At 32.6% G+C, this 16228-nt stretch overlaps 1 protein-coding gene and 1 long non-coding RNA gene across 2 annotated transcripts in view; one reads left to right on the plus strand and one right to left on the minus strand.

Annotated features, from left to right (window-relative positions):
- The window catches only part of LOC136032307 (threonine aspartase 1-like), a 185020-nt gene that overhangs the window by 15131 nt on the left and 153661 nt on the right, over positions 1-16228 (minus strand). The window lies entirely within an intron of this gene.
- On the plus strand, positions 4149-5895 carry LOC136040977 (uncharacterized). Its single transcript, XR_010620930.1, has 2 exons — positions 4149-4851; positions 5451-5895. It is a non-coding gene; the product is annotated as an uncharacterized LOC136040977 (long non-coding RNA).

Below are 16228 nucleotides of genomic sequence, written 5' to 3' on the forward strand. Positions count from 1 at the left end.
ACGTAAAAATTGCGAATATACAACATTCTTGGCTTTCCCATTGTCTGTGCATGTACAAAGCCGTATGTACTAATAATGACATCATATGCAAACGCTCTTTTTACAAACAAACAAACATGCATACACACAACTCGTTTTTATATAGATAGATAGATAGATAGATACAATACAAATTAACTGCGTAAAACTTGCGAATATACAACATTCTTCGCTGTCCAATTGTCGCTGCATATAAATAGATTGTCAGGTTTACCGACCCTCGAACATGCAACGTACAATTGTCCATGGGAAAAACAATCAGTACTAAGATCTATACCACATTTTTCTAATGATTGACCTTGAGCTCTGTTAATGGTGATTGCAAATGCTAATCGAATTGGGAATTGCAATCTTTTAAATTGAAAAGGCAGATCCGTTGGAATCATGGGAATGCGAGGAATAAGAACAGCCTCACCCTCAAAAGGCCCTGTCAAGATTGTTGCCTCTATTAGGTTTTCCATTGTTTTTTTTTACGGCAAGTCGAGTGCCATTGCAAAGCTTTGGTGGGTTGATATTTCTTAAAAGTATTATTGGTACGCCTATTTTTAGTTGTAGCACGTGTGGTGGAAACCCTGAAAGATCTATGGAATTTAAAAATTCAGATCGATAATTAACCGCTTCATTTGGTTCCAAAACTGTGTCGACTGACTTGTAAAGGACTGCCTGGTCTCGAATCTTGGTCAAAACAATATTGTTGGTTTCGTGGACGTCTATATTTTTGGGTGCAAGAATCGCTCTTTCACTTAGCCATTTATTATTTTTATAATTTTTTAGAATATTCGGAAATACTTTTTCAATCAATTCATTTTTGGACGTCACTAAATTACAGAAATCAGCAGGTAGTTGTATACGTCCTGAAATTGAGTCTATCGTATCATAAATATCTTTTTGTTCCGACGTTAACTTGGAAATGTTATTTTGTACATACGACAATAGATCACTCGTACTGTAACTTTGTTCACGATCCAATTCTACACATGTCGAAACAGCAGCGGTGCGGTTAGGTGAAGGCATTCCCAAATCCTGAAGAGGTTTGTTTGCCATACGTGGGCACAAATCTTCTATAATAACTAAAGTGTAGTTATAAATTTCTGATGTAAAATCAAAAGTCATATCTGACGTCTCTAACTGTTTTCGATGGAGTATATCTTCGGACATTTTTGACTTATATTTTTCCCATAACTCTTTAGGAGCTGATGGAGAGCAAGTTGTTAAAATGATGCCAAACAATGCACGAATTTGACTTGGGGTTGACGTTTCGCACGCGTCATTGATGCAGTTATCCCAGTGTTGGTCATTCTCCAATAAATTCAGAGCTTGGCATGCACTACGGTAAGTGTCATGTATAGTACCGTTTACAATTCTCAAATTCTAAAAGGATGTCGGACCGGGTACATTCACCAAAAGCAGGCGTAGAAAGAAGCATTCATGTTGATTGGGGTGAACGGTGTAGAGTCTTCCTATCGTGGTATCTTTGAAGATGGTAGGTTGGCCGTCGACTGACTTACCCTGTTTTCGACGTTCAAATACTTTATTTTTAGTATTCCACGTGTAACACGAAGGGCACTTCAGTATACAGCAGTTTTTTTGCAAAAGAATCATTTTTGCAAAGCGAAAAAGAAGCTGTTAATATTGTATTCGGTGGATTCAGGGCTCTTTGTTGCACGTTGGTTTCCGAGAAATAAACACGTTGACCATTCTGTAAATATACCGCTAAGTGAACAACAGCTGGACTACGTTCATGTATCGGAAATGAAAGAATTCGCCAAACAGCTTCATTACTGCTTATGTATCTTCCAGCCTGATATTGTACGATTTCGTCGAAATCTTTGATTTCGGGCTGCAAGCCAAAAACTGCCATGTCACTGCCTTTGTTGACGTATTTACATATGTATTTGATTGCCTTTACGGAGTTACAGTATTCAACGTTTATGTGTGCATTAAATGTTTTTGATAATAATGGGGAATATGGAACAACCCACTGGTTATCTACTTCGATGGTGGTACCGTTGCCATTTTAGGTTCTTCAGTCATTTTACAATCAGAAATTTCTCTTTCAACGGTCTTCTTACAATTAAAATTTGTCTTTGAACGATATTCTTAAATACCTGTGTCCTGGTCGTCATTTATATTCCCTGTGTCCCGGTCGTCATTTGTGTCCCGGTATCCCAGTCTGTAATTTCTCTTTGAGTGTCCCGGTCGTTATTTATATTCCCTCTGTCCCGGTCGTCATTTGTGTCCGAGGAATCACAAGAACAGCAAGAAAACAGGCTTGCAGCTGATAGAGAAAGTAAGAAAAGAAAGCGTGCCGGGGAATCACAAGAACAGCAAGAAAACAGGCTTGCGGCTAAAGAACGCAAAACCGCGCAGTTAGATGAAAATCCACCTGAACAGCGAGAGTCAAAACATATCAAAACTGAAAATGATAGCGATGATGATTGGGTTTGGGATTTTGACTTGGATAAGATCATCAATGCCTACCAGATTTAAGTTAAAAAAACAAAGTTTCGTCGATATGAACTTCATAGTGACGCTGAAAAATAAAGAAGAAAAAGAAAACTGAAAAAAGAAAAAAGGTAAAAAACTAAAAAAAACTAAAAAGAAAAAACACTCAAAGAGAAATTACAGACCGGGACACAAATGACGACCGAGACAGAGGGAATATAAGTGACGACCGGGAACCTCAAAGAAAAATTACAGACTGGGACACCCGGACACAAATCACGACCGGGACACAGGGAATATAAATGACGACCGGGACACAGGGAAACAACTACAACGGGGACGCCGGGGGCACAGGCGGGATATATAAATGACGACCGGGACACAGGGATTGTTCGAATAGAAATTACAGACCGGGACACCGGGACACAAATGACGACCGGGACATAGGGAATATAAATGACGACCGGGACACTCAAAGAGAAATTACAAACTGGGACACCGGGACACAAATGACGACCGGGACACAGGGAATATAAATAACGACCGGGACACAGGGCGGCATCATTAGAATAATGAGGTATAGATCTGAATACGGATTGTTTCTCCCATGGACAATTATATGTTGCATGTTCAAGAGTCAGTAAACCTGACAATCTATTTATATGCACAGACAATGGGACAGCGAAGAATGTTGTATATTCGCATGTTTTACGTAGTTAAAAACATATATTTATATCCATCTCTATTCACAGGTGGGACACAGGGACACAACTACAATGACGCGTAACTAATATGGCGCGTAACGACTTACGCGCCCGGGGGGGCTTGGGGGGGCGCAAAGCGCCCCACCAACTAGGTGTTGGGGTGGCGCAAAGCACCACCCCAACAGCTAGTATATATATATATATATATATATATATATATATATATATATATATATATATATATATATATATAAAAATAAGTTGTTTGTCTGTCTGTCGCCTGACGTCATTATCAGGATTGAGCTGTATGTCGTCATGAAATTAGTTGTCGTCATGTTTGTTATGACGATGCTTAGTATATGACGTCATTATAAGTATTTAAGAAAAAATAAGTTGTTTCTTTGTGTGTCTGTCTGTCTGTCCGCAAATGACGTCTGAATTATTTCATCATAGACAAATTCAAAAACGAATGTATTCAAGCCGAAGAAGCTGATTGGTAAAGCGTTATTTTATCTATCTATATTCACAGGTGGGACTCAGGGACACAACTACAAAGGCGCGTAGCTAATATGGCGCGTAACGACTTACGCGTGCGGAGGGGGGGGCTTGGGGACACAAGGAATGATTGATTAGCAATCACCATCAACAAAGCTCAAGGGCAATCATTAGAATAATGAGGTATAGATCTGAATACGGATGGTTTTTCCCATGGACAATTATATGTTGCATGTTCAAGAGTCGGTAATCCTGACAATATATTTATATGTACAGACAATGGGACAGCGAAGAATGTTGCATATTCGATAGTTTTACGTAGTTAAAAACATATATATATATATATATATATATATATATATATATATATATATATATATATATATATATATATATATATATATATATATATATATATATATATATATATATATATATATATATATATATACATATATATATATATCTATATATATAAAAATAAGTTGTCTGTCTGTCTGTGGATGGATGGATCAGGTGACGTCACCTGAAAAAACTGGATCAGGTGACGTCAAAACTGAAAAAACTAAAAAAAGGCAAAAACTACAAAAAAAACTAAAAACTAATAAAAAAAATAAAAAAGCTAAAAAACTAAAAAAACTAAAAAAAGGCAAAAACTACAAAAAAAACTAAAAACTAATAAAAAAGCTAAGAAACTAAAAAAACTAAAAAAAGGCAAAAACTACAAAAAAAACTAAAAACTAATAAAAAAAATAAAAAAGCTAAAAAACTAAAAAACTAAAAAAACTAAAAAAAGGTAAAAAACTAAAAAAACTAAGAACTAAAAAAAACTAAAAAAAAAGGAAAAAACTGAAAAATAAGCTAAAATAAAGGTAAAAACTAATAAAAAACTAAAAAAAAAAACTGAAAAAACTAAAAAAAGGCAAAAACTACAAAAAAAAACTAAAAACTAATAAAAAAAGTAAAAAAGCTAAAAAACTAAAAACACTAAAAAAACTAAAAAAAGGTAAAAAACTAAAAAAAATAAAAAATAAAAAAAAAACTAAAAAAAAGGAAAAAACTGAAAAATAAGCTAAAATAAAGGTAAAAACCAATAAAAAACTAAAAAGAAAAAAAGGAAAAAACTAAAAAAAATGTTCATCTAAAAAACTAAAAAAAACTAAAAAAGGTAAAAACTAAAAGAACTAAAAAAGAAAAAAAATAAATGACGACATTCAAAGAGAAAGCGACCAGGACAAAAGGAATGTTCGATTAGCAATCAACAAAGCACCGGGACACAGGGAGTATAAATGAAAAAAGCTAAAAAACTAAAAAAACTAAAAAAAGGCAAAAACTACAAAAAAACTAAAAACTAATAAAAAAAATAAAAAAGCTAAAAAACTAAAAAAACTAAAAAAACTAAAAAAAGGTAAAAAACTAAAAAAACTAAAAACTAAAAAAAACTAAAAAAAAGGAAAAAACTGAAAAATAAGCTAAAATAAAGGTAAAAACCAATAAAAAACTAAAAAAAAACTGAAAAAACTAAGAAAGGGCAAAAACTACAAAAAAAAACTAAAAACTAATAAAAAAAGTAAAAAAGCTAAAAAACTAAAAAAACTAAAAAAAGGTAAAAAACTAAAAAAAAAAAAAAAATAAAAAAAAAATAAAAAAAAGGAAAAAACTGAAAAATAAGCTAAAATAAAGGTAAAAACCAATAAAAAACTAAAAAGAAAAAAAGGAAAAAACTAAAAAAAATTTTCATCTAAAAAACTAAAAAAACTAATAAAGGTAAAAACTAAAAGAACTAAAAAAGAAAAAAATAAATGACGACACTCAAAGAGAAAGCGACCAGGACAAAAGGAATGTTCGATTAGCAATCAACAAAGCACCGGGACACAGGGAGTATAAATGACGACCAGGACATAAGTAAAAAAAAAACTAACAAAACTAAAAAGAAGGTAAAAACTACAAAAAAACTAAAAAGAAAAAAAAAACTAAAAACTAATAAAAAAACTAAAAAATCTAAAAATCTAAATAAACTAAAAAAGAAAAAAAAAGGAAAAAAATAAAGGAGAAAAACAAAACTAAAAAACGAATGTATATACAGACCGGGACACCGGGATACAAATGACGACCGGGACACAGGGAATATAAATGACGACCGGGACACAGGGACACAACTACAACGGGGACACCGGGGGAAACAGGGGGATATAAATGACGACCGGGACACCGGGACAGGGAATGGTCGATTAGCAATCACCATCAACAAAGCTCAAGGGCAATCATTAGAATCATGAGGTATAGATCTGAATACAGATTGTTTTCCCATGGACCATTATATGTTGCATGTTCAAGAGTCGGTAAACCTGACAATCTATTTATATGCAAAGACAATGGGACAGCAAAGAATGTTGTATATTCGCAAGTTTTACGTAGTTAAAACCATATATATATATATATATATATATATATATATATATATATATATATATATCTATATTCACAGGTGGGACATAGGGACACAACTACAATGGCGCGTAACTATTATGGCGCGTAACGACTTACGCGCGCGGGGGGGCTTGGGGGGGGGGCGCGAAGCGCCCCCACCAACTAGGTGTTGGGGTGGCGCGAAGCGCCACCCCAACAGCTAGTATATATATATATATATATATATATATATATATATATATATATATATATATATATATATAAATATATATATATCTATATATATAAAAATAAGTTGTCTGTCTGTGTGTCTGTCTGTCAGGTGACGTCATGTTTCTGTGTCGACTGACGTCATGAAGTTAGTTGTCATCATTTTTGCTATGACGGTGACGTCATTAATGGTATTTAAGACATGCGTTCACGGAAAAATGTTTAATTGTAAAATGACTGAAGAACCTACAATGGCAACAGCAGAGGAAGCTGCTCAAAGAGTCTATGCCAAAAATCTTGCTGCTGATAGAGAAAGTAAGAAAAGAAAGCGTGCCGAGGAATCACAAGAACAGCAAGAAAACTGGCTTGCGGCTAAAGAACGCAAAACCGCGCAGTTAGATGAAAATCCACCTGGAAAGCGAGAGTCAAAACATATCAAAACTGAAAATGATAGCGATGATGATTGGGTTTGGGATTTTGACTTGGATAAGGTCATCAATGCCTACCAGATTTAAGTTAAAAAACAAAGGTTCGGCGATATGTACTTCATAGTGACGCTGAAAAATAAAGAAGAAAAAAAAACTGAAAAAATGTAAAAAACTAAAAAAACTAAAAAGAAAAAACACTCAAAGATAAATTACAGACCGGGACACAAATGACGACCGACACAGAGGGAATATAATTGACGACCAGGAACCTCAAAGAAAAATTACAGACTGGGACACCCGGACACAAATCACGACCGGGAATATAAATGACGACCGGGACGCAGGGAAACAACTACAACGGGGACGCCGGGGGCACAGGCGGGATAGATAATTGACGACTGAGACACAGGGATTGTTTGAATAGAAATTACAGACCGGGACACAAATGACAACCGGGACACTGGGACATAGGGAATATAAATGACGACCGGGACACTCAAAGAGAGAATACAAACTGGGACACTAGGACACAAATGACGACCGGGACACAGGGAATATAAATGCTATTTATATGCACAGACAATGGGACAGCGAAGAATGTTGTATATTCGCATGTTTTACGTAGTTAAAAATATATATTTATATATCTCTATTCACAGGTGGGACACAGCTACAATGGCGCGTAACTAATATGGCGCGTAACAACTTACGCGCGCGGGGGGGGGGGCTTGGGGGGGCGCGAAGCGCCCCACCAACGAGGTGTCGGGCTGGCGTGAAGCGAGTTGTGTGTATGCATGTTTGTTTGTTTGTAAAAAGAGCGTTTGCATATGACGTCATTATTAGTACATAAGGCTTTGTATATGCACAGACATAAAAATATAAATGCTATTTATATGCACAGACAATGGGACAGCGAAGAATGTTGTATATTCGTATGTTTTACGTAGTTAAAAATATATATTTATATCTATCTCTATTCAAAGGTGGGACACAGGGACACAGCTACAATGGCGCGTAACTAATATGGCGCGTAACGACTTACCGCACGCGGGGGGGCTTGGGGGGGCGCGAAGCGCCCCACCAACTAGGTGTTGGGGTGGCGCGAGGCGCCACCCCAACAGCTAGTATATATATATATATATATATATATAAATATATATATATATATATATATATATATATATATATATATATATATATATATATCTATATATATAAAAATAAGTTGTCTGTCTGTGGATGGATGGATGGATGTGTCAGGTGACGTCACCTGAAAAAACTGGATTAGGTGACGTCAAAACTGAAAAAACTAAAAAAAGGCAAAAACTACAAAAAAAAACTAAAAACTAATAAAAAAAATAAAAAAGCTAAAAAACTAAAAAAACTATAAAGGTAAAAACCAATAAAAAACTAAAAAAAAAACTGAAAAAACTAAAAAAAGGCAAAAACTACAAAAAAAAACTAAAAACTAATAAAAAAAGTAAAAAAGCTAAAAAACTAAAAAAACTAAAAAAACTAAAAAAAGGTAAAAAACTAAAAAAAATAAAAAATAAAAAAAAACTAAAAAAAAAGGAAAAAACTGAAAAATAAGCTAAAATAAAGGTAAAAACCAATAAAAAACTAAAAAAAAAAGGAAAAAACTAATAAATGACGACACTCAAAGAGAAAGCGACCAGGACAAAAGGAATGTTCGATTAGCAATCAACAAAGCACCGGGACACAGGGAGTATAAATGACGACCAGGACATAAGTAAAAAAAAAAAACTATCTATATATATAAAAATAAGTTGTCTGTGGATCTGTGGATCGTGGATCAGGTGACGTCACCTGAAAAAACTGGATCAGGTGACGTCAAAACTGAAAAAACTAAAAAAAGGCAAAAACTACAAAAAAAACTAAAAACTAATAAAAAAAATAAAAAAGCTAAAAAACTAAAAAAACTAAAAAAAGGCAAAAACTACAAAAAAAACTAAAAACTAATAAAAAAGCTAAAAAACTAAAAAAACTAAAAAAAAGGCAAAAACTACAAAAAAACTAAAAACTAATAAAAAAAAATAAAAAAGCTAAAAAACTAAAAAAACTAAAAAAAGGTAAAAAACTAAAAAATAAATAACGACCGGGACACAGGGACACAACTACAACGGGGACACCGGGGGAAACAGGGGGATATAAATGACGACCGGGACAAAAAAACTAAAAAGAAATAAAAACTAAAAACTAATAAAAAAAACTAAAAAATCTAAAAATCTAAATAAGCTAAAAAAGAAAAAAAAAGGAAAAAAATAAAGGAGAAAAACAAAACTAAAAAACGAATGTATATACAGACCGGGACACCGGGATACAAATGATGACCGGGACCCGGGACACAGGGAATATAAATGACGACCGGGACACAGGGACACAACTACAACGGGGACACCGGGGGAAACAGGGGGATAACCTGACAATCTATTTATATGCAAAGACAATGGGACAGCAAAGAATGTTGTATATTCGCAAGTTTTACGTAGTTAAAACCATATATATATATATATATATCTATATTCACAGGTGGGACATAGGGACACAACTACAATGGCGCGTAACTATTATGGCGCGTAACGACTTACGCGCGCGGGGGGGCTTGGAGGGGGCGCGAAGCGCCCCCACCAACTAGGTGTTGGGGTGGCGCGAAGCGCCACCCCAACAGCTAGTATATATATATATATATATATATATATATATATATATATATATATATATATATATATATATATATATATATTATATATATATATATATATATATATATATATATATATATATATATATATATATATATATATATATATATATATATATATATATATATATATATATATATAAATGTTGCGCGAAGCCCAACAGCTAGTATATCTATATACCTAAATATAAGTTGTCTGTCTGTTATGTCTGTTACACTTTGTCTGTTATGCAAGATTATATCTTCTATATATATAAAAGAAAACAAACTAAAACGTAAAAACTGGAAATTCCATAAATATTTAGAAATATTTTGACAATAGATTAAAGTAATTCAAAAAAAGAAAAATGGTAAAAAACTAAAAAAACTAAAAAGAAAAAACTAAAAAAAAAAAAAAAATTTAAAATTTAAAAAGAAAAAACCTAAAAAAACGTAAAAAAATAAAAAGGATAAAAAACTAAAAAGAAAAAACAATTAAAAAAAGCTAAGAAACTAAAAAAAGAAAAAACTGAAAAAAACTGGGAATTGCACAAATATTTCAATATATTTTGACAATAGATTAAAGTAATTCAAAAACCTTAAAACAGATAACCAAAATTTGAGGTTTAATATAAATTGTTGGAGCTTTAGCATGCTTGGCACGTAAAGATTTTTCCAAGTGCCAATGTTAGAATGAACATTGACAAATTGAAGAAAACAAATCAATAAAAAGAGGAAACTAAAAAAAAGAAAAAACTAAAAAAGAAAAAAAACTAAAGAAGAAACTGTATCTATATATATAAAAATGAGTTGTATATATGCATGTTTGTTTGTATGTGGGTTTGCATTTGACGTCATTATAAGTATATAAGGCTTTGTGTATGACGTCATTATAAGATGACACTACAGACCGGGACACCGGGACACAAATGACGACCGATACACAGGGAATATAAATGACGACCGGGACACTCAAAGAGAAATTACAGACCGGGACACAAATGACGACCGGGACACCGGGAATGTAAATAACGACTGGGACACTCAAAGAGAGATTACAGACTGGGATACCGGGACACAACTACAACAGAGACTACAACGGGGCACAGGGGGATATATAAATGACGACAGGGACACAGGGAATGTTCGATTAGCAATCACCATCAACAAAGCTCAAGGGCAATCGTTAGAAAAATGCGGTATAGATCTGAATACGGATTGTTTTCCCATGGACAATTATTATGTTGCATGTTCAAGAGTTGGTAAACCTGAAAATCTATTTATATGGACAGACAATGGGACAGCAAAGAATGTTGTATATTTGCATGTTTTACTTAGTTAAAAATATATATATATATATATATATATATATATATATATATATATATATATATATATATATATATATATATATATATATATATATATATCTATCTATATATATAAAAATAAGTTGTCTGTCTGTGGATGTGTGGATGGATCAGGTGACGTCATGTTTGTCCGCATATGACGTCTGAATTATTTCACACTAATACAAAAGAAGAAAAAAACTAAAAAAGGTAAAAACTACAAAAAAAACTAAAAAGAAAAAAAAACTAAAAAAGCTAAAAAACTAAAAAAAACTAAAAAAAGGTAAAAATCTAATAACTAAAAAAAAACTGAAAAAAAATAAAAAAAGGCAAAAACTACAAAAAAAACAAAAACTAATAAAAAAACTAAAAAAGCTAAAAAACTAAAAAAACCAAAAAAACTAAAAAAAGGTAAAAAACTAAAAAAAACTAAAAACTAAAAAAGAAAAAAACTAAAAAAAAGGAAAAACTGAAAAATAAAAGAGAAAAAGAAAACTAAAAAAATATGAATAAATATATATAAAAATAAGTTGTTTGTGGGTTATGTCTGTCTGTCTGTCTGTCGAGTGACGTCGTGTTTGTCCGCATATGACGTCTGAATTATTTCACACTAATACAAAAGAAGAAAAAAAACTAAAAAAGGTAAAAACTACAAAAAAAACTAAAAAGAAAAAAAACTAAAAAAGCTAAAAAACTAAAAAAAACTAAAAAAAGGTAAAAAACTAAAAACTAAAAAAAACTGAAAAAACTAAAAAAAGGCAAAAACTAAAAAAAAACTAAAAACTAATAAAAAAAACTAAAAAAGCTAAAAAACTAAAAAAACTAAAAAAAACTAAAAAAAGGTAAAAAACAAAAAAAAACTAAAAACTAAAAAAGAAAAAACTAAAAAAAAGGAAAAAACTGAAAAATAAGAGAAAAAGAAAACTAAAAAAATATTAATAAATATAAAAAATATAAATATAAATATAATATAAATTAGCAATCAACAAAGCACCGAGACACAAATGACGACCGGGACACAGGGAGTATAAATGACGACCAGGACATAAGTAAAAAAAAAACTAAAAAAACTAAAAAAATGGTAAAAACTACAAAAAAATGGGACACCGGGATACAAATGACGACCGGGACACAGGGAATATAAATGACGACCGGGACACAGGGACACAACTACAATGGGGACGCCGGGGGGCACAGGGGGATATAAATGACGACCGGGACACCGGGACACAAGGAATATAAATGACGCCCGGGACACTCAAAGAGAAATCAAAGACTGGAACACCGGGACACAAATGACGACCGGGACACAGGGAATATAAATGACGACCGGGACACAGGGACATAACTACAAAGGGGACGCCGGGGTGCACAGGGGGATATATAAATGACGATGGCGACTCAGGGAATGGTCGATTAGCAATCACCATCAACAAAGCTCAAGGGCAATCATTAGAATCATGAGGTATAGATCTGAATACGGATTGTTTTCCCATGGACCATTATATGTTGCATGTTCAAGAGTTTTACGTAGTTAAAAACATATATATATATATATATATATATATATATATAATATATATATATATATATATATATATATATATATATATATATATATATATATATATATATATATATATATATATATATATATATATATATATATATATATATATATATATATATATATATCTATCTATATTCACAGGTGGGACATAGGGACACAACTACAATGGCGCGTAACTAATATGGCGCGTAACGACTTACGCGCGCGGGGGGGCTTGGGGGGGGCGTGAAGCGCCCCCACCAACTAGGTGTTGGGGTGGCGCGAAGCGCCACCCCAACAGCTAGTATATATATATATATATATATATATATATATATATATATATATATATATATATATATATATATATATATATATATATATACTAGCTGTTGGGGTGGAGCTTCGCGCCACCCCAACACCTAGTTGCTGGGGGCGCTTCGCGCCCCCCCAAGCCCCCCCGCGCTATATATATATATATATATATATATATATATATATATATATATATATATATATATATATATATATATATATATATATATATATATATATATATATATATATATATATATATATATATATATATATATATATATATATATATATATATATATATATATATATATGTTTTTAACTACGTAAAACTTGCGAATATACAACATTCTTTGCTGTCCCATCGTCTGTGCATATAAATAGATTGTCAGGTTTACCGACTCTTGAACATGCAACGCATAATGGTCCATGGGAAAACAATCCGTATTCAGATCTATACCTCATGATTCTATTGATCGCCCTTGAGCTTTGTTGATGGTGATTGCTAATCGACCATTTCCTTTGTTGCCGTCGTCATTTATATATCCCCCTGTGCCCCCCGGCGTCCCGTTGTAGTTGTGTCCCTGTGTCCGGGTCGTCATTTATATTCCCTGTGTCCCCGTCGTCATTTGCGTCCCGGTGTCCCAGTCTGTGATTTCTATTTGAGTGTCCCGGGCGTCATTTAAATTCGTCAGGATATTGTAGGGCATCGTAGCATCGATGAGTTTAAGCAATTCTTGTCAACTGATTGTTTCGCCTATAAAGAATATTATCTCGAGGTAAGAACTGATCACCGGCCACAACGATTGCCACTTTGTTGATAGTTGCGTATCAGGAGGCATCAATTCGATTGCTGTTTTTAAGCAGAAGCACTAAATTATTATTTTTGTGGAAAAGATGATATATATAAATATATATATATATTTTCTTTTTAGTTTTTTTGTAGTTTTTACCTTTTTTAGTTTTTTTCTTCTTTTGTATTAATGCTAAAGCCAAGGTTTCAAACCTGGAGCCTCTCGGACCTAGAACCTGAAACATAACGCTTTACCAACTCAGCTACTTCGGCGTGAATACATTCGTTTTGAGCAGCTTCCTCGGGTGTTGCCATTGTAGGTTCTTCAGTCATTTTACAATTAGAAATTTCTCTTTCAACGGTCTTCTTACAATTAAAATTTGTTTTGAACGATATTCTTAAATACCTGTGTCCTGGTCGTCATTTATATTGCCTGTGTCCCGGTCGTCATTTGTGTCCCGGTATCCCAGTCTGTAATTTCTCCTTGAGTGTCCCGGTCGTTATTTATATTCCCTCTGTCCCGGTCGTCATTTGTGTCCCGGTCTGTAATTTCTCTTTGAGTGTTTTTTCTTTTAATTTTTTTAGTTTTTTACATTTTTTCAGTTTTTTTTCCTCTTTATTTTTCAGCGTCACTATGAAGTATATATCGCCGACCTTTGTTTTTTAACTTAAATCTGGTAGGCATTGATGACCTTATCTAAGTCAAAATCCCAAACCCAATCATCATCGCTATCATTTTCAGTTTTGATATGTTTTGACTCTCGCTTTCCAGGTGGATTTTCATCTAACTGCGCGGTTTTTGCGTTCTTTAGCCGCAAGCCTGTTTTCTTGCTGTTCTTGTGATTCCTCGGCACGCTTTCTTTTCTTACTTTCTCTATCAGCTGCAAGCCTGTTTTCTTGCTGTTCTTGTAATTCCTCGGCACGCTTTCTTTTCTTACTTTCTCTATCAGCAGCAAGTTTTTTGGCATAGACTCTTTGAGCAGCTTCCTCGGCTGTTGCCATTGTAGGTTCTTCAGTCATTTTACAATTAAACATTTTTCCGTGAACGCATGTCTTAAATACCATTAATGACGTCACTGTCAAAATGCTATGACGTCATGACGTCAGGTTGTCACCTGACAACTAATTTCATGACGTCAGCCGATACAGAAACATGACGTCACCTGATCCACAGACAGACAGACAGACACTTATTTATATATATAGAATATATATATATATATATATATATATATATATATATATATATATATATATATATATATCTTCTATATATATATATATATATATATATATATATATATATATATATATATATATATATATATATATATATACTAGCTGTTGGGGTGGCGCTTCGCGCCACCCCAACACCTAGTTGGTGGGAACGCTTCGCGCCCCCCCCCAAGCCCCCCCGCGCGCGTAAGTCGTTACGCGCCATAATAGTTACGCGCCATTGTAGTTGTGTCCCTATGTCCCACCTGTGAATATAGATAGATATATATATATGGTTTTAACTACGTAAAACTTGCGAATATACAACACCTTTATTTTTTTCCTTTTTTTTCTTTTTTAGCTTATTTAGATTTTTAGATTTTTTAGTTTTTTTATTAGTTTTTAGTTTTTTTTTTCTTTTAGTTTTTTTTGTCCCGGTCGTCATTTATATCCCCCTGTTTCCCCCCGGTGTCCCCGTTGTAGTTGTGTCCCTGTGTCCCGGTCGTTATTTATATTCCCTGTGTCCCGGTCGTCATTTGTATCCCGGTGTACCGGTCTGTATATATATTCGTTTTTTAGTTTTATTTTTCTCCTTTATTTTTTTCCTTTTTTTTTCTTTTTTAGTTTATTTAGATTTTTAGATTTTTTAGTTTTTTTATTAGTTTTTAGTTTTTTTTTCTTTTTAGTTTTTTTGTAGTTTTTACCTTCTTTTTAGTTTTGTTAATTTTTTTTTTTACTTGTGTCCTGGTCGTCATTTATACTCCCTGTGTCCCGGTGCTTTGTTGATTGCTAATCGAACATTCCTTTTGTCCTGGGTCACTTTCTCTTTGAGTGTCGTCATTTATTTTTTTCTTTTTTAGTTCTTTTAGTTTTTACCTTTTTTAGTTTTTTTTAGTTTTTAGTTTTTTTAGTTTTTTACCTTTTTTTTAGTTTTTTTAGTTTTTTTAGTTTTTTAGCTTTTTTATTTTTTTTATTAGTTTTTAGTTTTTTTGTAGTTTTTGCCTTTTTTTTAGTTTTTTTATTTTTTTAGCTTTTTTATTAGTTTTTAGTTTTTTTGTAGTTTTTGCCTTTTTTTAGTTTTTTTAGTGTTTTAGCTTTTCTATTTTTTTTATTAGTTTTTAGTTTTTTTTGTAGTTTTTGCCTTTTTTTAGTTTTTTCAGTTTTGACGTCACCTGATCCAGTTTTTTCAGGTGACGTCACCTGATCCACGATCCACAGATCCACAGACAACTTATTTTTATATATATAGATAGTTTTTTTTTTTACTTATGTCCTGGTCGTCATTTATACTCCCCTGTGTCCCGGTGCTTTGTTGATTGCTAATCGAACATTCCTTTTGTCCTGGTCGCTTTCTCTTTGAGTGTCGTCATTTATTAGTTTTTTCTTTTTTTTTTAGTTTTTTATTGGTTTTTACCTTTATTTTAGCTTATTTTTCAGTTTTTTTCCTTTTTTTTAGTTTTTTTTTTATTTTTTATTTTTTTTTAGTTTTTTACCTTTTTTTAGTTTTTTTAGTTTTTTTAGTTTTTTAGCTTTTTTACTTTTTTTATTAGTTTTT

The sequence above is a fragment of the Artemia franciscana genome, chromosome 1 (assembly GCF_032884065.1).
Source record: "Artemia franciscana chromosome 1, ASM3288406v1, whole genome shotgun sequence".
Classification (NCBI taxonomy): domain Eukaryota; kingdom Metazoa; phylum Arthropoda; class Branchiopoda; order Anostraca; family Artemiidae; genus Artemia; species Artemia franciscana.